The sequence below is a fragment of the Triticum aestivum genome, chromosome 4A (genome assembly GCF_018294505.1).
Source record: "Triticum aestivum cultivar Chinese Spring chromosome 4A, IWGSC CS RefSeq v2.1, whole genome shotgun sequence".
Classification (NCBI taxonomy): Eukaryota; Viridiplantae; Streptophyta; class Magnoliopsida; order Poales; family Poaceae; genus Triticum; species Triticum aestivum.
In genome coordinates this window covers 39,683,748-39,708,513 of record NC_057803.1, presented here as the reverse complement: position 1 = coordinate 39,708,513, position 24,766 = coordinate 39,683,748, and positions in this window count along the sequence as shown.

Sequence of the window (24,766 nt, the reverse complement as noted above, 5' to 3'; positions counted from 1 at the left end):
GGGCCGGAGTCCTAGTCGGACACGGCCCGTAGGTTGGTTCATTTTTTTTATTATTTCGCGTAGAAGAAAAATAAAAAGAAATACTAAACGGACTCCAAAAATTCCGAAATAAATTTTCACGGGCTTCTAAAATCAAGCCTCACAAGGTGAACATTTATTTGGGGCCTAAATGCAATTTTGAAAAACGCACATTTTTCCTAAATTCAAATAAAACACCGAAAAACTCCGAAATAAAAACTTATTTGATTTTATTATTAAATCCTCAATATTTCTTTATTTTGGAAAAGTAATTTTATTCCCTCTCTCATATTTTTGTAATAGAAATAATTGATGATAAAATAATTAAAATCAAATGATCCTATTCTCAAAATTTGAGAAAACTCAAATATGAAAATAACGAAATCCCCAACTCTCTTTGTGGGTCATTGAGTTGTGTAGAATTTCTAGGATCAACCAAAATGCAAAATAAAATATGATATGCAATGATGATCTAATGTATAACATTCCAAATTGAAAATTTGGGATGTTACAAACCTACCCCCTTAAGATGAATCTCGCCCTCGAGATTCGGGTTGGCTAGGAAATATGTGAGGGTGGTCCTTGAGCAATTCTTCCTCTCGTTCCCAGGTGGATTCATCCTCTGTGTGGTGGCTCCACTGAACTTTGCAAAACTTGATAACCTTGTTGCGACTGACTCGATTGGCAAACTCGAGAATCTTAACGGGTCTCTCCTCGTAGGTCAAAACGTTATCCAACTGAATAGTTTCCAAAGGCACTGTGTCTCTCAACGGTATGTCAGCCATCTCCGCGTGACACTTCTTCAATTGGGAAACGTGGAACACATCATGAACTCTTGACAATCCTTCAGGTAATTCCAACCTATAGGCCACTTCTCCCATATGCTCCAAAACTCGATATGGTCCTACAAATCGTGGCCCTAACTTCCCTTTAACTCCAAAATGCTTTGTTCCCCGAAGTGGAGATACTCGAAGATAAGCTCTATCTCCGACTTCGTAAACGGTCTCCTTGTGTTTAGAATCTGCATAACTCTTCTGTCTGGACTGGGCTACCTTGAGCCTATCGCGAATCGACTTCACCTTCTATTCAGACTCTTTAATCAAATCAGGTCCAAACAACTGGCGGTCTCCAACTTCGTCCCATGACAATGGTGTCCTGCACCTCCTTCCGTACAAGGCTTCGGAAGGGGCCATCTTTAAACTGGTTTGGTAACTGTTGTTGTAAGAGAACTCTACATATGGCAAATTGTCGTCCCAACTAGATCCGTAATCTAGCGCACAAGCTCTCAGCATATCCTCCAAAATCTGATTGACTCTCTCGGTCTGTCCATTTGTCTGTGGATGAAAAGCTGTACTGAATTCTATCCTGGTACCCAAAGTTTCGTGCAACTGCTTCCAGAATTTTGAGGTAAACTGGGTTCCTCTATCTGGTACGATACTCCTTGGAACTCCATGCAAACATATGATCATGGTCATGTATATCTTTGCCAACTTAGCACTGGTGTAAGTGGTCTTTACTGGGGTGAAATGAGCTACTTTCATCAATCGATCAACTACAACCCAAATCGAGTCGTAGCCTGAACGAGTCTTGGGTAATCCCACGATAAAATCCATGCCTAACTTATCCCACTTCCATTCGGGTATCGGCAATGGTTGTAACAATCCTGCTGGCTTCTGATGCTCTGCCTTTACTCTCTGACATACATCACAAACTGCTACATAGTCCGCAATATCCTTCTTCATTCCGGTCCACCAGAAAATATCCTTCAAATCCAAATACATCTTGGTATTTCCTGGGTGAATCGAATATTGTGAATCGTGTGCCTCTTGCAGAATCAACTTCCTGATCTCCAGGTCATTGGGCACATAAACACGGTCTTCAAACCATAGGGTGTCGTGCTCATCCTCACGAAATCCTTTAGCTTTTCCTTTGCTCAGTTTCTCCTTTATAGCGGCAATCTCTTTGTCAGTCTTCTGAGCTTCTCTGATTCTATCCATCAAGGTTGACTGAATCTCCAATGCTGCTACATAGCCTCTCGGAACTATTTCCAAACATAGTTCACGAAGATTTTCTGCTAACTCCTTGGGTATTTCTGCCGTCATTAACGTATTGACATGGCTCTTACGGCTTAAGGCGTCAGCTACTACATTAGCCTTTCCGGGATGGTATTGCAATCTCATATCATAATCCTTGATGAGTTCCAACCATCTCCTTTGTCTGAGATTCAACTCCTTCTGTGTGAAAATGTACTTCAAACTCTTATGATCCGTGTACACCTCACAATGGTTTCCAATGAGGAAATGCCTCCATGTTTTCAAATCATGCACTAGGGCTGCTAACTCCAAATCATGCGTGGCATAATTAAACTCATGAGAATTCAGTTGTCTTGAGGCATATGAAACAACTCTCCCTTCCTGCATAAGCACTTCTCCAAGTCCTCAACGTGAAGCGTCGCAATACACCTCATAATCTTTGGTCTGGTCTGGCAAAATCAACACTGGTGAGGTAACCAAACATTTCTGCAACTCCTAGAAACTAGCCTGACATTCCTCCGTCCATATGAACTTGGTATCTTTCTTTAATAACTCCGTCATAGGTTTCGCAATCTTTGAGAAATTCTCAATGAATCTCCGGTAGTATCCTGCGAGTCCAAGAAAACTCCGGATCTCTCCCACTGTAGTTGGTGCTTCCCACTTGGTCACGGTATCTACTTTGGTAGGATCTACTGCTATACCTTCTCCAGATATAACGTGTCCGAGGAATCCTACTGCCTTCAACCAAAACTCACATTTGCTGAACTTGGCATATAATTGATGTTCTTTGAGCTTTCCAAGTACCAAACGCAAATGCTCCTTATGCTCCTCTTCATTCTTCGAATAAACCAGGATATCATCAATGAACACTACGACGAACTTATCCAAAAACTCCATAAATACTTTGTTCATCATGTTCATAAAATAGGCAGGTGCGTTAGTCAGACCAAATGACATAACGGTATACTCGTACAGCCCATACCTGGTGGTAAAAGCTATCTTAGGAATGTCCTGGTCTCGAATCTTCAACTGGTGGTATCCTGATCGCAGATCGATCTTGGAAAATACCTTAGCTCCTTGCAATCGATCAAATAGATCATTGATCATTGGTAGTGGGTACTTGTTCTTGATCGTTACTTCATTCAATCCTCGATAATCAACAACCATCCTTAACGATCCATCCTTCTTCTCCACTAGAAGTACTGGCGATCCCCAAGGCGAAGAACTTGGGCGAATATATCCCTTATCCAGTAACTCCTTAATCTGCTTCTTAATTTCTACCAAACCCTTTGCTGGCATCCTATATGGTCTCTTTGATATTGGCCCGGTGCCTGGCAATAGCTCAATCAAAAACTCAATATCTCTATCCGGTGGCATGCCTGGCAACTCCTCTGGAAATACTTTAGGGAAATCCCTTACCACTAGTACTTCCTCCTGCACAACTCCTGTTAAGCAATTTACTTGAGTCCTCTCCGGCACATGTCGGGATACATACTTGATCCTTCTCCCTTCTGGGGTGGTAAGCAAAATTGACTTACTAGCGCATTCAATATTTCCTTCATACTTTGATAACCAATCCATGCCTAATATCACATCCAATCCTTGGGATTCCAATACTATTAGGTCCGAGGGAAAAACATAGTTACCAATCCTTAATGGTAACCGATCACACCATAGACTAGCCACATACTCTGCTCCAGGCGAGGTTACTAACATGGGTGACCTAAGGGCTTGGGTTGGTAGGTTATACTTATCCACAAATCCCCTGGAGATGTATGAATGCGATGCATCAGTATCAAAAAGAACGAGTGCAGTAAATGACTGAACCAGAAACTTACCTATTACTGCATCAGGCTGAGCTTCAACCTCCTCCATGCTAACGTGGTTCACCTGTCCCCTATTAAAAGGGTTCGGCTTCTTCCTAGAGCTTCCATTGCCATTTCCATTTTGTATCTCAGGGCATTCATTGGCATAATGTCCGGTCTTCGAACACTTAAAGCAAGTGACTTGGCTCAGGTCCTTCTTGGCTGGGGTTGATGGGTTGGTGCGATTCTGGCCATTGCTTCCTCCATTTCCATTTCCATTCCTGGTGCCATTGTGATTGTGTGAGCTACCTCCTCCATGGGTATGCTGAAACTGTCCTCCCAGTCTAGGGGTAAAACGTGGCTTCTGCTGAGCTCCTGAAGTGTACTTTCCTTGTCCATACTTCCTCTTGCGATTCTCAATTTGCTGCTGCTTCCCTTCAATCATAAGAGCACGATCTACCAACTCCTGATAGTTGTTGAAGGTTGCTACCATCAACTGCATGCTCAACTCATCATTCAGTCCTTCCAGAAACTTCTCCTGCTTAGCTGCATCCATAGCGACATCATCTGGGGCATAACGTGCTAACTTACTAAAGTCCTCCACATACTGGCCAACTGTCCGTCCTCCTTGGCGCAAGTTGCGAAACTCACGCTTCTTCATGGCCATAGCTCCTGCTGAAACATGCGCAGTACGAAAAGCCTGCTGAAACTGGTCCCACGTGACAGTGTCGACAGGGAAAGTGGCTGTGAAATTCTCCCACCATGATGCTGCTGGTCCTTCAAGTTGATGTGCGGCAAACTTCACCTTCTCCGCATCTGTGCATCCTGCTGTGGTCAACTCTCTAGCTGTCTTGCGGAGCCAATCATCTGCTACTATCGGCTCGGTGCTACTGGAAAACACCAGCGGATTCAGCCTAAGAAAACGGGCTAAGTGGTCAACTGGTGGTGGTGGTGGTGGTGGGTTGTTGTTGTTGTTCCCCTGATTCTAATTCTGGACTAGCAACTGCATCAATGTGTTCTGCTGCTGGATCAACTGCGTGAGCTCCGGTGGAAAGGTAAATCCGGGGTCACGTCTCGGAGGCATCTCAGGGTTTTAGAAAAGATGAGATGTAAGAATAGAGGGGGTCTAAAGAGAAAACACTACCCATATGCACATGAGGTAAAATCAAACAATTCACTTCATTCAATCAAACAAGGGCATACAATCGATCTAACTATCGCAAAAGTGCTCGGACTACTATATTTACATGGTGGACTACTACTACTGATGAGGTGGTCTACTAGAAATATTCTTCGGTTGCAGACTCCATGATATCTGCTCCAGCTTCATCAACATAGTCATCATCGCTTCCGTCTGGATCCGAATCGGTGTCGTCGATGATGGTGTAGTCTTCCGGGCTAATCTCCTTGGGTTCTTCGTGTCCCTCTACTGGTAGGGCCTCCCATAAATATTTCGATCTTCATTGTTAGGTCGGCATTCTTATCCACCAATACTTCAATTTCTTCTTCATAATCTTCACGTGTAGCCTTGAGTTCTTCCTCCAGTTCCTTGATTCTAGTCTTAGCCTTCTTCAGATCTATCATGTCGGCACACATCTGGTTCTCCTGTCATCGAATGTGCTGGTTTAGCTCCTGGATAAAAGCTGCAATTGATCTATCCTTCCTGGTGTTGTTCATCTCCCAGTGCTCATCTCGGCGCCCACAAATCTGGTAGATTGTATCCTTGAGGTCATTGCGGTAGACTTCTCCAATGCGTCCCATGGCGATGTGAGCTGCCATGCTCATTCCCAGACTCCAAGTTGGTGCATCAAAAGAAAACTCTATGGGCTCAGTGACTGGCATGAACGTCCTTCCTGGAACTTGAACTTGAATCATCCAGCGCTCTTCTTCAGGTAAAGTGGCGTTGTAGGTTCCGGTGAAGCTTGGTATTCCTATGTTTAGGTATCTAGTGACTTCCTTCAAGTGACGTCCAAAGGGTGTATCTTCATCTAGTTGCGTGAACTTGTTCCTTGCATCCGCCATCTTAAAGAGTAGAAAAGATGAGAGGTCAGAAGAGAAGAGAGTGAATAGTGATCTAGGACTCTAACTTAATGGTTGTGTCCTACAGTCAGCATGTGCTCTGATACCATCTCTGTAGCGACCAGACCTCAAACAGTCTGATCTCTGTGCTCCGGTGTCATTCCTGGATCAGTAATGCTGACGCCACATAGTACTCGGAGGATTTATAACAGAGTAGCAATCACACACTTATTACATCGAGTGTCTCAAACGAGAACTTATTACAATAAATATGGCTTAAGGCCATCTAATAACGATAACAACGGAAGGCTTGGAAGATAAGTGAGTCCATCAACTCCAATGGCATCACTAAGTATAGAACCACGACCTAAAAACTCCTTAATCATCGTCTGAAAAGTCTGTAACATTAACGTTGCAGCCCGAAACGAGTCAGCACATGGAATATGCTGGCAATGTAACACATAGAGGGTAAGGAATGAAACAGCTATACTATATGCATATTTGGCTGGTGGAAAGCTCTATGGTTACAGTTTTGCGTAAAGCCAATTTTTCCCTACTACAAAGGAATAAATTTTATTTAACTATCATGGTAGTTGTTAAACATTGAGAATGGTTGACAGCATCCTCAATCCCAATTAAGCATCATCATTAAACAAAACCCAACAAAATTAATTTAGAGTAACATGTTGAGAATCACATGATAATCCAGGTACTAGATACTCAAGATGTCCATAACCAGGGACACGGCTAACCATGATTAGTTCATTACACTCTACAGAGGTTTGCGCACTTTCCCCACAAGACTCGATCGCCTCCGTTTGGTTTCTCGCACTACAAGGTGTTTGTGAAGACGGATGACCGAGACATAGTCTTTCAGAAGCGCTAGCACCTTACGATCGGGTAGACCATACCACCTACATCCCCTACATCTGCTAGTCTACCACTGTAAGAGTTCGCACGACTTAGTCAACTATTCTAGAGCCCATAATAGCTTGTGGCTGCACACGGAAGTTTCTAGTATGAATAGTCTCATGATCCCTTTGAGCCTGGGTGGCGGTCCAAAAGAAAACAGGCAAGTCCTGGAATACCCGGGTGCCTCAATCCACCCAGATGTGTGTTTAAGTTGCCACCTTAGATAAACCATTAATTAACAAAACTGACATCTGTCATGGATATCACTCACCCAATCCACGTCTACTAGCATAGCATGGCATAATAAGCAAATGCGAAAGTAACTCCCAAAGGTTTGATAATAAACAGGTAATAGGTACTACCTCAACTACCTCCCATCCCACAATTTAATTAGATCCTAATCATGCAATGTGTGAGGATTTGATCTAATGCAGTAAAACTGGTTAGTAGAAAAGGTATGATCAAAGTGTTACTTGCCTTGCTGATGATCCGCGAAACCTAGAGATTCGATGTAACAAGCGGCGCACTTCGGGTATTCTGTCGCAGACAAACAAACATGCATATAATAAGTACTCATCTAATGCATGGGTAAAACTCAAATAAGAGATCTAACCAGAAGGTTCAACTTAAGAACTCCGGTTTGCAAAAAGAATCAAATCGAACGAAACAACGAAAATCAAACGGCGAAAGAAAACAACTTTGTTCTACAAATCTGGATCTAGGGCAATTTTTATAGTAGCAAAATCTTGTTTAAGTTGGTTAAACGAATAGAGGGTTTCGAGACGAAACTCCAGGCGCTTAAATCGCCTGATTCCGTTAAACGAGCGAAAAGTATACTAAAACGAAAATCGGATCAGGAATCGCGATCAGAAAAATCACCGATTTAATCCGAGAAAAAGAAAAAAACGACGAACGTTCGCTAGAACGAACGAACGGACGAACGCTCGCTATTTAAATAAAACGGAAAAACCGATCTATTAAAAAAACCGAATCTAAAAACCGACGGTTTTCGGAAAAACTAAAAAAACGGCACGGAAAACGAGGCGGCGAACCTCGGGCGGCGTGCGGCGGCGGCGGCGTCCGGCGGCGCGGCGGGGCGGCGGCGGCACTAGCGCTGGCGGCGGCGGGAGCTGGGGTGGGCGGCTTAGGGTTTCGGCTGGGGCTGGGCCTCCCCCGGCTGATAAAGGCTAGCCGGGCCGGAGTCCTAGTCGGACACGGCCCGTAGGTTGGTTCGTTTTTTTATTATTATTTCACGCGGAAGAAAAATAAAAAGAAATACTAAACGGACTCCAAAAATTCTGAAATAAATTTTCAAGGGCTTCTAAAATCAAGCCTCACAAGGTGAACATTTATTTGGGGCCTAAATGCAATTTTGAAAAACGCACATTTTTCCTAAATTCAAATAAAACACCGAAAAACTCCAAAATAAAAACTGATTTGATTTTATTATTAAATCCTCAATATTTCTTTATTTTGGGAAAGTCATTTTATTCCATCTCTCATATTTTTGTAATAGAAATAATTGATGACAAAATAATTAAAATCAAATGATCCTATTCTCAAAATTTGAGAAAACTCAAATATGAAAATAACGAAATCCCCAACTCTCTCCGTGGGTCATTGAGTTGCGTAGAATTTCTAGGATCAATCAAAATGCAAAATAAAATATGATATGCAATGATGATCTAATGTATAACATTTCAAATTGAAAATTTGGGATGTTACACTTCCCGTTTCGCACCTGCTGGGCCAGCCCCGCCGGCCGCCTGCTCCGCATCCGGGTCATCCTGCCGGCCCACCGGCTTCCCCACCTCCCGGCCCGCCGGCTTCGCTCGCCACCTGGCCGGCTGCCGGCTCCCCGCTCGCCCATTGTCCGGCCCGGCCGGCTGCCGGCTCCCGCTGTTCAGCTGCCCGTGGTCGGCTGGAGAAGAGAAAAAGAAAAGGGGCTGAAAGAAAAGAAAGTAAGAAGAAGAAAAGAGGTCCGGCTGCCCCACGCGAGGACAAGAAGAAAAGTCAAGGGCCGACTCAAAAAAAAGAAGGAAAGAGTGGGGTGCGGCTAGAGAACAGTCTGCAGAAAAGTGGCTGGGCGCTACAATGAAAGGGCCGACTGCCGATAGCCGACTGCTGGCAAAAAAAGGGGGGAGAGTCCGGCTACTACAGCCGGCTAAAAAGGAAATACCACGTCCGGCTTCTACATCCAGTGGGTGCGCTGACGCGCCTCGGTAAAGAAGAAGACAAAGTAGTTGCCGGGAGATCGGGCCCGACTGCTCAGCAGTCGGCCCAAATCTCGGGGGGCTACACCAAGCGGGTGCGCTGACGTGCCCCCACAAAGAAGAAGACAAAGTAGTTGCCGGGAGATCCGGCCTGACTGCTCAGCAGTCGGCCCAGATCTCGAGGGCTACACCCAGCGGGTGCGCTAACGCGCCCCGCGAAGAAGAAGACAAAGTAGTCGCCGGAAGATCCGGCTCGACTGCTCAGCAGTTGGCCCAGATCTCGGGGGCTACACCTAGCGGGTGCGCTGGCGCGCCCCCACGAAGAAGAAGACAAAGTAGTTGCCGGGAGATCCGGCCCGACTGCTCGACAGTCGGCCTAGATCTCGGGGGCTACACCCGGCGGGTGCGCTAATGCGCCCTCGCGAAGAAGAACACAAAGTAGTTACTGGGAGATCTGGCCCGACTGCTCAGCAGTCGTCCCAGATCTCGGGGGCTACACCCAGCGGGTGCGCTGACGCGCCCCCGCGAAGAAGAAGACAAAGTAGTTGTCGGGAGATCCGGCCCGACTGCTCAGCAGTCGGCCCGAATCTCGGGGGCTACTCCCAGCGGTTGTGCTGACGCACCCCCGCGAAGAAGAAGACAAAGTAGTTGTCGGGAGATCCGGCCCGACTGCTCAGCAGTCGGCCCAGATCTCGGGGGCAACACCCAACGGGTGCGCTGACGCACCCCCACGAAGAAAAAGACAAAGTAGTTGCCGGGAGATTCGGCCCGACTGCTCAGCAGTCGGCCCGAATCTCGAGGGCTACACCCAGCGGTTGCACTGACGCGCCCCCGCGAAGAAGAAGACAAAGTAGTTGTCGGGAGATCCGGCCCGACTGCTCAGAAGTCAGCCCAGATCTCGGGGGCTACACCCAGCGGGTGCGCTGACGCACCCCCGCGAAGAAGAAGACAAAGTAGTTGCCGGGAGATCCGGCCCGACTGCTCAGTAGTCGGCCTGAATCTCGGGGGCTACACCCAGCGGTTGCGCTGACGCGCCCCCGCGAAGAAGAAGACAAAGTAGTTGCTGGGAGATCCGGCCCGACTGCTCAGCAGTCGGCCCGAATCTCGGGGGCTACACCCAGTGGGTGCGCTGGTGCGCCCCCATGGAAGATTGCAAACAAAAAAAGAGTTTTGTCCGGCTGCCAGCAGCCGGCAGAAGAGAAAAGGAAGAAAAAGGGCGCTGCAAGATGCCTCGCCGCCTGGCCGGTCGAGCCTGACCGGCCGGGACCCCCCTTCGAGCACCCGGAGGCTCGAAGACTACACCCAGCGGGTACGCCAGTGCGCTCCGCGAGCGCTGAGCCGTGCCGACTGTCTTCGACAACGACCGCGACTACACGAAAATCAATATGAGCTCCTCACCGCATATTTTTTGCACCACGCAAGCACGGATTACCCCGAGCGATGCTTGAGGGCTGTCTCCGCATTTCATTACAGTTGCATCACTGTTCGCCCCAGCGCCAGCCGGAGTTGACCTGGGGGCTGGCCGCTTGGCCTGAGACGTTAGTTCCCGCAGACGGCTTAGTAACGTGCGTGGTACCAAAGGCCCACTCTTAGCCACAGACCACAAAGCGACTGTTCGACTAGCAAGAGTGAACGCTGGAGGCCACCCACACGAAAAACGTCCGAGAAGAAAAACGGATCGGGCAACCCGACCGTTTCCTTTACAAGTATCTACTCGGTTGAATCTGCTCCCAGACTCTGAGTACTGTGCACTCCACTTCGTGGCCCACTCTCAGCCACAAATCGCAGAGCGGTTGTCTGTCAAGCAAGAGCACAACCCAAAAAGCAGAGGGAACACGAAAAGATTAAGGCGGCTGTCCAACTGTTGGCTGCTGACTGCTCCACCAAGCCGACTGCTGGCTACTGACTGCTCCACCAGGCAGACTGCTGACTGCCAACTTCCCGGCCGCTCCTGCCGGTTGCTGGCTGCCGACTGCTGCACCAGGCCGACTGTTGGCTACCGACTTCTCGGCCGCTCCTGCCGGCTGCTGGCTGCCGACTGCTCCACCAGGCCGACTACTGGCTGCCGACTGCTCCTCCAGGCCGGCTGCCTGAAGTCAACTGCAGCCCGACGCAACCCCGACGTGACGGCCGTCCCCGGCACTATTCATGTGTCACCCCAGCCATCATGTACAGTGTCCCTTGTCCCTGGACACTATTTATGAAGTGACCCAGGGGACAAGGATGACACCCCACCATACCCCCTTGCTCCCATACCACCACATAGCTTAGATATTAAGCTAGCTACACACTATATATAGCAACCATCCATCCATCCACTACAGACTCTCACATGCACTACACGCATGAGCATGGCCGGCCACTAGAGCATGCTACATACATGCATATATGAAACCAGATGCCTGTGGCACTACTTTCAAATACAGCTCCACGAACAACTCTATACCAGATATACTAGATATACTCAGACATGCAGGAGTAGGTGTATTATCTCTCCGGAGAGCCCCGAACCTGGGTAAACTACCACGTGCCACTCGCATACCCGCTCTCGGGCCTATCAGCAGCAGTCTTGCCCTCACACGAAGCCACTTTGTGGCATATGTTGTCTTGCACCCCCCCCCCCATGAGAATACCACGACATGGCTGGATGAAGAATGGCATGGCAGGGCTCGGAGTGTTATCACCAAGCTCGCAGAAGATAACGTAAAGCTGAAGAAGAAACTGGTTGATCTGGAATGTATAATCAGTATGATGAAGCAAGAAAGAATCAATCACAGGAAACAGATGAAAGAAAGAGACAAGAAGGAATTAGCATGTGTAGTTGTGGTTGTCGCATTAGCCATGTTCTATGCGCTGTTTGCAATGATGATTAGGGGTTTTGTTTGACAGTATTGCTAAAGCACATCTAGATCTGCTCTAAGTAATGCACATCTAGGTCCAATGCCATTGATTTTATGCGAAGATTCGTGCATATATTTTTCTTTGTCTTTTTTCTTTTCCTTTCTAGTTTGATTATTACTGGCTTTATCAATAAGAAGAGCTCAATGTATTGGTTGCCAACTATCCTACTCTGTTCGTACCGGTACCGGTGCATAATCCCAAAACTCGTTCCTTGTTTTTGTCCTAAAAAGGAAACCAGACAAATAGCCAATAGGAGTCCTGCGCAACCCCGGGAATTTGGAGTGACTGGGTACAAATAATTGCGGTTGATTATATCAGCGGTTAGATAATACGTCAACCCCCGCTTCAATCCCCGCTTCAATTGGAAGTTCCTCTTCTCTGCATACCCCACTTAAGTGCCCACCATCTTCATCGTCCCTGGCAGGCCGCGCTACACACTGACACACACTCTGCAGCCATGTCGAGCGACAGCGAGGACAATAGTTCGGCCAGCAGTCTGGCGCCCGATGATAGGTTAACATTGGAATCATCATGCTCGTCTTCCATGAGTCCGGAGTCAAGCCCAGACCTCGATTATATCCGGTTCATGGAAGGGACGCTGCCTCCGGAGTCGTCAGACGACAACCAAATGGACAAGGAGCCATCGGAGGACGAAGAAGAGGACTACGATGATGATGAGGAGGAATGGTCGAACGAGGAGGAGGATGATGATGACAGCAATGACGATGACGACGAAGGTGGTGATGAAAAGCCGACGGTCGGCAAGAAGCGTCCTCGCCAAGACGATGTCGCGAGGCCATCCAACAACAACAACAAGAAGAAGGACTAAATTAAGCAGACTGTATATATCTATGTTTATCCTATCAATCTCATTGCAGACGATTAGTAAGATGTATTTGACAAATATCTTCTACATTATCGCCCACAGGTTGGTTTGTTGAACTGTGTGCCCTGACGAGCACACAATTCACAAAAAAGACTGTATGGGCTGTCTATAATGATCGCACACAATTCTGATTACCGACCTGTTTGCCAGGTATCACACGCATCTTGTTACGCCAAATCATTAGTGTTCACCTCAATCATCGCAAACAGTTCATCGGAGTGAACTGTATGCCGTATATAGCACACACCTTGATTTGGCTGCCCGTTTCTATTGTTCTGTCTCATCGCAAACAGTTCATACAGATCAACCGTATGCCCCTCATCGCACACGCAACTAAAATCTGAACCGTGTTTGATGTATCATCCATGGCAAATGTTTTGCACCTTTTTTGACAGTTTATTACATCACCGTTTGCGATTAATGCGTCGCACACAGTTTCGTCAAAGGGTCTCTGATCGTAGTGTCACGTTAGTAGCATCATGCAATAGTGTAGGCCGCAGCTCCGAATTAAATGAACTTTATATGTAACTTCACTAGAAAGATGCGTAGATCATCATGGTGCACTTTAACTTGCTGTTTAACAACTTCAACATAATGTGTTAATCAGATCTGGACCAATTTCGAAATTTGCATATGGGGAGTTTCCGAAATTGTTGTCTGTTGATTTCGGCCTCATTTAAACTTGCTTTGATGTATTGTTCTTGTATCCATCATCTCTTGCCATAAGTAGCATAATATAGCCTTGTCATGCATCATACTTGGTTGAGCATCATGTCATGTTTATGTGTTGTGTGTTTACCATGTTGTTTGCTTCTTTCCGGGTGTGCTTCTTCTTGATAGTTCCTATTTCATTGTGATCATGAGGATTCGTTCGTCTACGCTTGGTTCGTCTACGTGGCTTCATCTACTTCATGGACTCGTTCTTCTTCCTAGCGGGATTTCAGGCAAGATGAACGTCACCTTGGATCTCACTACTATCTTTGCTATGCTAGTTGCCTCGATGCTATCGCTATGTCGCGCTACCTACCACTTGTTTGTCAAGCCTCCCAAATTGCATGATAGCCTCCAACCTTTTCACCCTTCCTAGCAAACCGTTGTTTGGCTATGTTACCGCTTTGCTCAGCCCCTCTTATAGCGTTGCTAGTTGCAGGTTGTTCCATGTTGGGAAATGGATATCATGGGATATCACAATATCTCTTATTTAATTAATGCATCTATATATTTGGTAAAGGGTGGAAGGCTCAGCCTTTTGCCTGGTGTTTTGTTCCACTCTTGCCACCCTAGTTTCCGTCATGCCGGTGTTATGTTCCTTGATTTTGCGTCCCTAACACGGGGAGGGTTTATGGGACCCTCTTGACAGTTTGCTTTGAATAAAACTCTTCCAGCAAGACCCAACATTGGTTTTAACATTTGCCATTATAATATTGAACTAAATAATTAATTGGCATAGGGCGTCATGAACCCGATGATTCTTTCGACATAAACAGGGGGGCAATGCTGATGGTGTTGGTCCCAAACTAGAGCCCCTTGCAGCGCCGCCACGGGGAAACTCGAGGACTGGTTTTAGTTGTACAGACTGCTCATTCGGATGTGGCCTGAGACGAGATACGCACGGCTACTATCAAGGTGTCGGCACGCCGGGAGGTCTTGCTGGATTAGTTTTACCATTGTCAAAATGTCTTGTGCACCGGGATTCCAAGTCTAATCGGAGGGTCCCATGATGGAGGATTGTCTCCGCAGATCGTGAGCTTATCATGGGCTAAGTTGGGACACCCCTGCAGGGTTTAAACTTTCGAGAGCTGTGCCCGCGGTTATGTGGCAGATGGGAATTTGTTAATATCTGGTTGTAGAGGACTCGAAGTAAACTCAATTGAAATACACCAACCACATGCATAACCGTGACTGTTTCTTTTCGGGGAAGTTCGAGAGGAGAACACGGTTGGGTTATGTTTTTCGTAAGTTGTTCAGGATCACTTATTGATCATTACTAGTTTGCAAACGTTTGCGTAGTTTCTCATCTTACTCTTGTACTCGTAAGTTAGCCACCATACATGCTTAGCCGCTTGCTGCAACCTCACCACTTATCCTTTTCCATAACCATTAAGCTTTGCTAGTCTTGATCGATACCCATGGTAATGGGATTGCTGAGTCCTCGTGGCTCATAGATTACTACAACAACAGTTGCAGGTACAGGTAATGCGATGATCGTGATGTGAGAGCAATGTTTACTTGTTTTGGAGTTCTCCTTCTTCTTCGTCGATCTTGAGTTAGGTTCCTGGTCGGCAGCCTGGGCTAGCATGGTGGATGTCGTTTGAGTTTCTGTTTGTGTTTAATCCATAGTCGGATGTTGTTCTCGTGTATGATGTTTGATGTATTCATGTGGCATTGTGTGCCTTTGTATGTATCCCCATTTGTTATGTAATGGTACGATGTAATGATATCCACCTTGCAAAAGTGTCTCCAATATGCGCTTCTATCCTTGGTGGGACATTCGAGCTCCTTGAGGATAGAGTTGCATATTGGGCGTGACATATACGACATACGGTTCACTCAGACGAATTGTTTTCGATTAGGGAAGACAACAGAAACGGTTCAACTTAATAAGATGTGTGTGATACATGGCAAACAGCCAACTCAGATGAACGGAGCGCATCGCGGCTGCCTCAATGGCGAGCAAAACCCTCGGACGAACGCGAGCAGAACGCGTCGCGGACGCCTCAACGGCGAGCAACCATGTGGTCAACCTTCTGCCATCAATAAATTTTGGCCTTGTTTCTCGTCACATTGCAGATTACAATGCAATAAGTAATTACAAATCTATTCACACCTATCAAACTAATATGTGTTCACACTTAGCAGCGGGCTATAAAAACTAGCCACTCGAAAATTACTTCACAGTTCCTATCCTCATCACCCACAAAACTGGTCTTCCTTGTCAAGTCGTTCCGCCATGACCGGTAGGAGGTGTTTAGGGTGCACATATAACCAGGCACCAAAGACCAAGGACGCAGAAGCACTAGAGAGGTCCCACGGTGAAGCCGCAACAAAGATGTTCCGGCGCACCGCGGAGCCCTCGAGCAAGCTCTCACGGGCACACGAGGGCTCTCACAAAGATGTTCCGGTGCACACGCGGTGTTTGCCATCATGACGAGCCGGCGTTCCTGAAGTCCTTCGCCGGCAACGACGACATTCTCGCTGGCGTCACTACGCGGCAGGAGCTGCTCGATGGCTTGACGAAGCTTCTCAAGATCAGCGATGCCTCGGTTGACAAAGTGACCGGCCTCGTCGAGCAACTCATGGGTGACAATGCAAAGCCCCTCAATGCGCTCGCCGAGAAGGAGGAGGAGGCCACCGGCTGGAAGATGATGCATGAGCAGAGCAGTGCCTCAGGGATGACGCTGACTATGGTCGTCGAGGAACTGATGGGTGACTTGAGGAAGCTTCGGATCGAGCGCGAGCAGGAGGTGGAGGAATCCGTGGCTGCTTTCAAGAAAAGTCGTGAGGAATTGAAGGAGCTGGAAGATGTCATCGCCCGGTGATCCATCGATGAGTAGAGACAGTAACGACCCAGGTCGTTGTCTGCAATTTCCTTCTTCTCTTGCACCCGCATGTGGCATTTTAAATTATTCGGAATATGTAAGACAATTATTATCTGCGCCATTGTAAATTTGTCGTTGTATTATCCATTGCCATTTTATTTGTGGTCGTATTATCCATTGCCCTATGTGGCAATTTAAATTAGGGCGGAATACGAGTTGAAAACACGAACAAAGCAAATGCTGCCATGGGATCACAAGCAAACACCCTCCGTCCAGGTGCTTTAATTAACCCATTAATGGAGAAGTTGTGAGCGAGGCGGGCGGTAGCTGGTGCATGGAGGTCAAAGAGCTCGCTTCCTGGTGAGCATGGGTGGCCTTGCTGCTCGCACGTGTCCTGTCGAGCCTGCGAGGTGGACAGGATGCACGAGTCCCGTCGAGCCTGCGCGGCGGACTGCTCGCACGCGTCCCATCGAGCCTACACGGCGGACTTCTCGTGCTCATCCCGTCTAATCGAATAGTTGCACGCATGCCACCAAGTATGGTTAAATTTCGACATGGTTAATATAATACAACCCTTTGCGATATTAACGTGTCAGCTTTTTGTTTCAAAATGGACTTCGTTGGCTACTAATGTGTGCGCCTCTTCTCAAACTGGACGATTTTTTTCACCATGACATATATGTGCCATGTCATGAAACCATGCCAAGTTTCATTTTTTTGGGTGAGTTTTTGATTTACCGGATTTAGAATCGAGATTCTTGTTTTAGGACGACGACAAGTTTGTAGTTCATTCTCATTCCTTAAATGAGACCTAAACATGCACCCAATGACACATGTACGATTTCCCACCCATTTTGCTTCACTGGAGCATGTGCTTGTATTTCAAATTTAAATTATGGACTACATTAAATGCGTAGAAAACTTAATTAGTAATATATACAATGGCTAAACAAACCCTGACCAGTTTCAAATTTTAGCACGACACTCCTGTTATTCTATGTTGCCTCTAGAAAACAAAGTTCAAGGCGAGAAGAGGCAGCGATTATCGTTTTTCCCACCATAGGGGCATGTTTCCCTACCGGAACCATGAGGGTTGCGACAGGCTCCGGTATGTAAGAGGCTTGTAATATAGCTTCACCAAAATTGGACAATTATATGTACCATGTAGTGACACCATGCCAAGTTTCATGATTTCCTGGTGAGTTTTGGATTTACATAGATTTAAAAACCGAGATTCGCAATGTTTATGGACAAGCCAGGACGGCGAGACGGTTGAATTCGTTCCCATTCGTTCCATGCGACCTAAACATGCACCCCAAGGAAACGTGTCCATTCTTTCTAGCCATTTTGGTGCACTAGAGCATGTATTTGTAGTTCAGATTTGAATTATGGACATTAAATGCCTAGAAAACTCAATTAATGAATAAAAATAGTCAAACGAACCCTGGATAATTTCAAAGTTCAGCGCGGGACTCCCGTTGTTCCGTGTTGCGTGTAGAAGAAAATATGAGGCTAGAAGAGGGAGCGATTATCGTTTGGCCCACAAGGGGACACATTTCCCTATCGAAACCACGAGGGTTCTTGCGACCGGCTCCGGTTTGTAATAAAGCTTGGCCCAAATTGGCACTGTTTTTACCACGACATATATGTGCCATGACATGACACCATGCCACCTTTGATGACTTTCTGGTGAGATTTGGATTTATGGGGATTTAAAAACCGAGATTTGAAATGTTTGAGGATGAGCCAGGACACCGGTACGGTTGTAATTTGTTCCCATTCCTGGCATGGGACCTAAACATGCACCCAAGGACACATGTATAATTTTTCTAGCCATTTCGGTGAACTGGAGCATCTATTTGTAGTTCAGATTTGAATTATGGACATTAAATGCCTAGGAAACTCAATTAGTGTATAAAAAGGCCAAACGGACCCTGAATAAGTTTAAATTTCAGCACGGATATCATGTCGTTCCATGTTGCCCGTGGAAGAAAATACAAGGCGAAAAGAGGCAGTGATTACGTTTCGCCCACAAGGGGAACATGTTTCCCTATCGGAACCACGAGGCTTCTTTGAGAGAAGCTTTGGTTTGTAAGAGGTTTGTAATAAAGCTTGGCCCAAATTGGACAATGTTTTTACCACGACATATATGTGCCATGACGTAACAACATGCCACCTTTGATGACTTCCCGGTGAGTTTAGGATTTACGGGGATTTAAAAACCGAGATTCCAAATGTTTGAGGACAATCCAGGACGCGTGTACGATTGTACATAATTCGTTCCCATTCCTGGCATGGGACCTAAACATGCACCCAAGGACACATGTATAAATTTTCAAGCCATTTTGGTGAACTAGAGCATGTATTTGAAGTTCAGATTGGAATTATGGACATTAAATGCCTAGGAAACTCAATTAGTCTATAAAAAGGCCAAACGAACCCTGAATAAGTTTAAACTCCAGTACGGATATCCTGTCGTTCCATGTTTCCCGTAGAAGAAAATACAAGGCGAAAAGAGGCAGTGATTACATTTCGCCCACAAGGGGGACATGTTTTCCTATCGGAACCACGAGGCTTCTTCGAGAGAAGCTCCGGTTTGTAAGAGGCTTGTAAAAAACTTGCGCCAAAATGGACGAAAAAAATTCATCGACATATATGTGCCATGTCGTGACACCATGCCCCGTTTCACGATTTTCGGGTGAGTTTTGGATTTACGGGGATTTAAAAACCGAGATTCTTCTCATGAAATGTTTTCAAATAGCACACAGTTCACTCACGAAAGCCATGTGCCTACCAAACCGTGGCTGATGCCCCCCTCGCCCTGCTGTGCGCGCGATCTAAGTCATGTGTTCTGACTGGCCAGAACCCAAACCCCACGTATCATATGTGTGCACCGTTGGATGCTCCTAGATCGAGCGACAACCCTGAGCCCTTTCGACAGCACATGCAGCACATGTGTAAGCACTGTGCGCATGCGTCGTGCTAGCTCACGCTTCCTTCTCTACTAGATTTTCTAAACAGGCTACCGTTTCTCGCCACTCCTCTCACCAGTTTCCGGCCTCTTCTCCCATTGTTTTCCCGCTACCAGTGTCAGTGCTCATTGAAGCCTAACGGCGACACACTGGCCATGTAAATATCCCACACAATTTCTAGAAGCACAAATGTGTGTGATAGGAGGGAGTAGGTCCCATAGGGTGACCAACGTGAAACGCCTTAAGGGCAAGGAGGCTATTCTTCTCAGCAAGGGTCGGCTTCCCATTCGCTAGCCTAGTCTAATAGAACGTAGAAGTTAAGCGTGCTCGGGCTGGAGTAGTCCAAGGATGGGTGACCTGTTGGGAAGTTGCATATCTCAAGCTTCATTTAAATGCCATGACACGGTCATTATAGAGATATATTATATCTCTGTAGTGACCTATCATGGCAATTATACAAACCTTGGGATCCTTGTTTTGCTAATTTGTAGTCTATGTTTTTATGGGTTATTTTTTGCTCTCAAAAATTAAAGAATGATTGACTTGACCTGTCATGGTGATTATTAGAACCTACTAAGTTTTTATGGGTTATTGTTTGCTCTAAAAAATTAAAGAATGATTGACTTGACAGTCCTACCGATTATATAAACCTTTCTCAGGTTGCATGTAGGGTATAAGGGGCAGGGTGTTCTTCTCGAGCATGTCTCCCTTGTGCGGCTTATAGACGCGGCACATATTTGTGGGCTCCCCGAGGTATATATAATATCCTTTACCGACAATTAGGGGCCCCACACAATTTATCCCTTTGACCCAACAAAGAGAAGGGTTTGACCATGATGGTTTCCTATTGATACTAGTAAGGTATAGGTGCATTGCACGCATGAGATTTGGTAACCAAATTATGAATAAATACCACACTATAGCATGTAAGCTTTGAGTCATATATGCATGATGTAGATGTTCGTTTAATTCTTATAGTTCATCTCATCCAAAATCAATTAGTTTTATAAAAAATCTATTTTAAGATTCATGGAATTGTGCATTGTGAAGCATAAAGTAAAAACAAAAAGTGACAATTCATTTAGACAAAAAAAGTTTGGGCAATTAAGATATGGAAGATTCTAGAGAACAAAGGAGATGTGCTTGTGTTTTGAGGTTTGTGCATTATGCTTAAGTTCAACCATCGAGTCTTCTAGATTGTACATGTGGCAGAATCTGGTGGAATGTAGATGATATCCAACAGCCAGTAGTGTTTGGTTTGCCATCTATGTACTGTCAGATTGGCTTCATCCAATGACCAACTTTCAAAGTTATTCGCACACTATATAGGGGTATAGATATAGATATAGATGTGTCCCATGCTATACCAAATAAAGTTTGAGCGCATGCGTGGGACGACCACCCCCCCCATCGTTGCCTCGAAGTTGGGAAACCAACATCGTACGTATTGAACTAGGCTTGGAGTCGAATACGGTGTTCGGTTTGTAATGTAGTTGGTGGCCCATCGAAGTTGTGCATTCGGTATTTAAACACATCACACACCACCGTACCCATACATGTTTTCGGGCCGCATGTAGTGTATACGGGGTCTTCTGATCGACCACGTCTCCCTTACGTGGTTTTTTTGTGATGACACACATATTTGTGTGCTCCCCGAGTGTATATATATCATCCCTTTGACCGATAATGAGGGGTATGTGTTGGCCATCAATGGATTCCTCCTAGTTCGTGTTAGGGCATGTCATCGTCACATGTCGCTCAACCAAAGCTCGAGCTCATGTGTTGTCAGGATTCCCTCCCACATGCTTGGATTGCTGGGTTCGACCTACATCATACCATGCGTATCTCGTCCTGAACTACCTTGCCTTCATGGTTGTTGTTTATATCGAGAGGTAGGCACCACGTCTAAATTGTACACTATTCTATATTGAAAACACACATCACCCCTTCCCAACGTACATCATTTTGGGCTGCATGCAAGAGGTGCTGGTTTTGTGGTCCCTCCCGTGCGATTTTTATGATGGTTCAATCTATTGGCCCAAGCGGTTTAACGACAACAACAGCTGTCGTTTGACCAAATGATAGATTCATTGGTCCGTTTTATGGTATGTCATGGAGACAAGCATGTATGACCAAAGTATTGATCATTAATTACGTGCATCTGCCCCGCTGACACAAAGTGGGAGGTGGTGGGCCAAGCATCCTAGCTAGGTACGGCATTATGTCATTATATATATATATATATATATATATATATATATATATATATATATCCAAGGGTGCTTTCGGGTTTGTGAGGCAGGTCCCACCAAAGTTATGCATTGTGTATTTAAAGTTTTAAACATACCCAATATTCCTACATATATTTGGCCACTTCCGGGTGGTTATTGACTTCTGGCCCCTCTCATCAATCTTTGACGACGCGCCCAGCCATGGGCCCGCGCGGTCAAAGTTGTGCATTGGAATTTTGAACATCACAGACCACCCTTTTCACTCATATATATTTGGGCCACATGATGGTGTGGTTGTCTCCTGACCCTCTCTAACATTTTTTTTGCTGCAAAGACTCTGATGATGCTCAATGGACACAGGTATAATATCTTAACCGTGTGCGACACAAGTGCATTGTGAATCACCACGCCTGCGCAAGCGCGGGCAAAGGTGGAGTTACTATCTCAACCATGTGCGATGCAAGTGCGCTGTAAAATCACCACGACCGCGCAAGCGCGAGCGAAGGGTGGAGGTACTGGCTTAACCGTGTGCGATGCAAGTGCGTTGTAAAATCACCACCTGTGCAAGCTAAAGGCAGGTATGTTTATTTGGAAATTAGGACGAACCGTGTGCAATAGACCAGCTAGCTAGAAATATAAAAAAACTACCCTCCTTGAGCGTTGCAAAAATCGGCGGTTTCGTGCCACTTTTCCTTATTATCATACACGCATATTGTTATTGGACTATGCGCGATCTTGGGCACTCCTGCCTGCATCAATTCCTTTACCCAAATTTTAGTAGCTGCCGTACTTCAACCGTCGCCCACACTCCTCCAGCACTGATCTTATAGTAAAATTGTAGTAGCCGAGGCATTTGAACCGTCGCCCTGCCTCCTACACCACCATCTCCACCCACCATTACTAAAATTTTCAGTACCGCGGTGTATCCTCAAACAACACCCCCCCTCCATAGTCCCCCACCCGCCCCCTCCCCCACTCAAACCCTAGCTCGCCGATGCCAACCCCTACTGGTCTCCCCGTTCCTCCTAGCTTAGATAATAAAGTTCAGGTTACCCAGTGATTCACATACCGTCGCCCCACTCCCCTAAGTTTTTAGAAGAGGCCTGCAGTGTCCCTCCACACCAAATCCACATCCCCTGCTCGAGAATGTCGTAGCCTAAGCTCGACCATGTATCCCGGGGAGCCCGACGAGCGTTCGGCCAAGAAGAGGTTTATCATGGCTTCTCCGGCGGAGGTTCGCGAGGTGGCCGCCATTTGCCCCGACCTGTCGATCCCGGAGCAATACGTCACCGCGGAAGCCGGAGAAGATGTTGACTACATTGCCATGCCGAAGGCTTCATGTCAGCGGCTATCATATTATTGTATCTCGAGAAAGCTGGCTACGACATCAAGCTCGTTCACGGCGATGGCTTCACGCAGGCCATGTCACAGGTTAAGTGGTCATCCCCAACCCCTCTGGTTCAACCGTCGACGATCTCTTCGACGGCCCTGCCACTGATCTCCTTCGCCAAGCGGTCAGGGAATTGCGATCTTTATACGCCATCGAGCCCATTTTGCCATTTCTGAAGGACATGTTCTTCGACGGCGGCTTGGGATCCTCAATTATCAAGTCAGATCTCATCGACCACGACCACGACCATGAGGAGGGCACCCACGAAGGTTCTTCCAAGGTGAAACAACCCATCTATGACATCAGAGCGCACACCATGGGTCTGTGCTCTTCCAACTGGAAGGATCCCGTCCATGAAATGTCAGGCAACATTCTATCAGCAAATCTTACCTTTTCTAGCTTGCCAACCCGTACCCTTTGTTGTAGTAGCATTTGTCGTGCGGTGCTTTAACTGTGTCATGTTTAATTATTTTAGTTATGCAAAAATGTATTGTTTAATAGGGTTATGTGATGTTTAAGTATGAATTGTCCACTTTAGTTTCACGAATGGCTATATTTGGTTGTTTATAGTGAGTAGATGCCTTGTTTATCTGCTCGGTTGTTAGGTTGGTTGGAGTGAGCATTTTTCCGGTTATCGAGCAGATGCCTTGTTTATATGTATTTGGTTCTTAGTTTGGTTGTAGTGAGCATTTGTCCAGTTATCAAGCAGATGCCTTGTTTATCTGTATTTGGTTGTTAGGTTGCTTTTTTATCATTTCTCCAGTTATCAAGCAGATGCCTTGTTTATCTGTATCTGCTTGTTAGGTTGGTTGCAGTGAGCATTTGTCTAGTTTTCAAGCATATGCCATGTTTATCTGTATTTGCCTGTTAGGTTGGTTGCACTGAGACTCTTTCTAGTTTACAATCGCTATATTTGGTTGTTATACTGGTCATTTATGCCTTGTTTATTTTAGTCATTCACAATGTGTTGTTCATTATGTCCAAGTCAGAACTGTGCCGCTCGACTACATCAATACCAGTTTGAGCGGCTATATTTGGTTCCAGTTATTCCTGGTGTAGTTAACACACGCCCTTTATTTCAGTTTTACACATTTATCCAGTGTGATGTTTAAGCATTACCTACATTCTATTCATTTTCAACAATACGAGTTTGAATTGCAATATTTGATGGCTGTTAAGCCTGCTATCGGTAGCATTGCCTTCCATTTTATATCTGCTTTAACAGCATGCTGAAACCAACACATTCAAGCTACCATTTGGAGATGATGTTGTTTACCTTTAATATATTTGTTTGATGTTAAGGTTGTTGTACTTATCATGCCTTTCCACTACTTCTGCAGGACAACAACGGGAGTGGCCACCATTTTCCGTCGAGGTTAGCTTCATCCCTCAGCTTGTACTCCCCCTATCATTCCATAATGTAGTGCATATAGATCCAGGCCTGGACACTTGTTAGCTTCTAATATTGACTTGTTGCTTGTAGGTACATATGCCCTTGGCAAGTATCCACGCATCGACCCTTTTTGCATATGGGGCAATGAGATATTCATGAACAAGCATCATGTGAGGAAACTGATAAGGATTATTAGCAAAAAGATATGAATGGTGGCAAGCAAATTATTTGTTTATGCTCTATCCAACACAACAGTGAGCTGTAGGATGGTAACTACAAACTCTGCAGCCTTCTCTTTTTACTTCCCATAATGAGTTGTTAGACAACAATGTCTGAATCTTTTTCATTTGCAGTGGTTCCCGAAGCAGTTCATTCAAGATTATCGCGAAAAGTACATGATTGGTGGACACGCAATGAAGGTTAAAGTATTTCATCCAGACTACAATGAGCATCG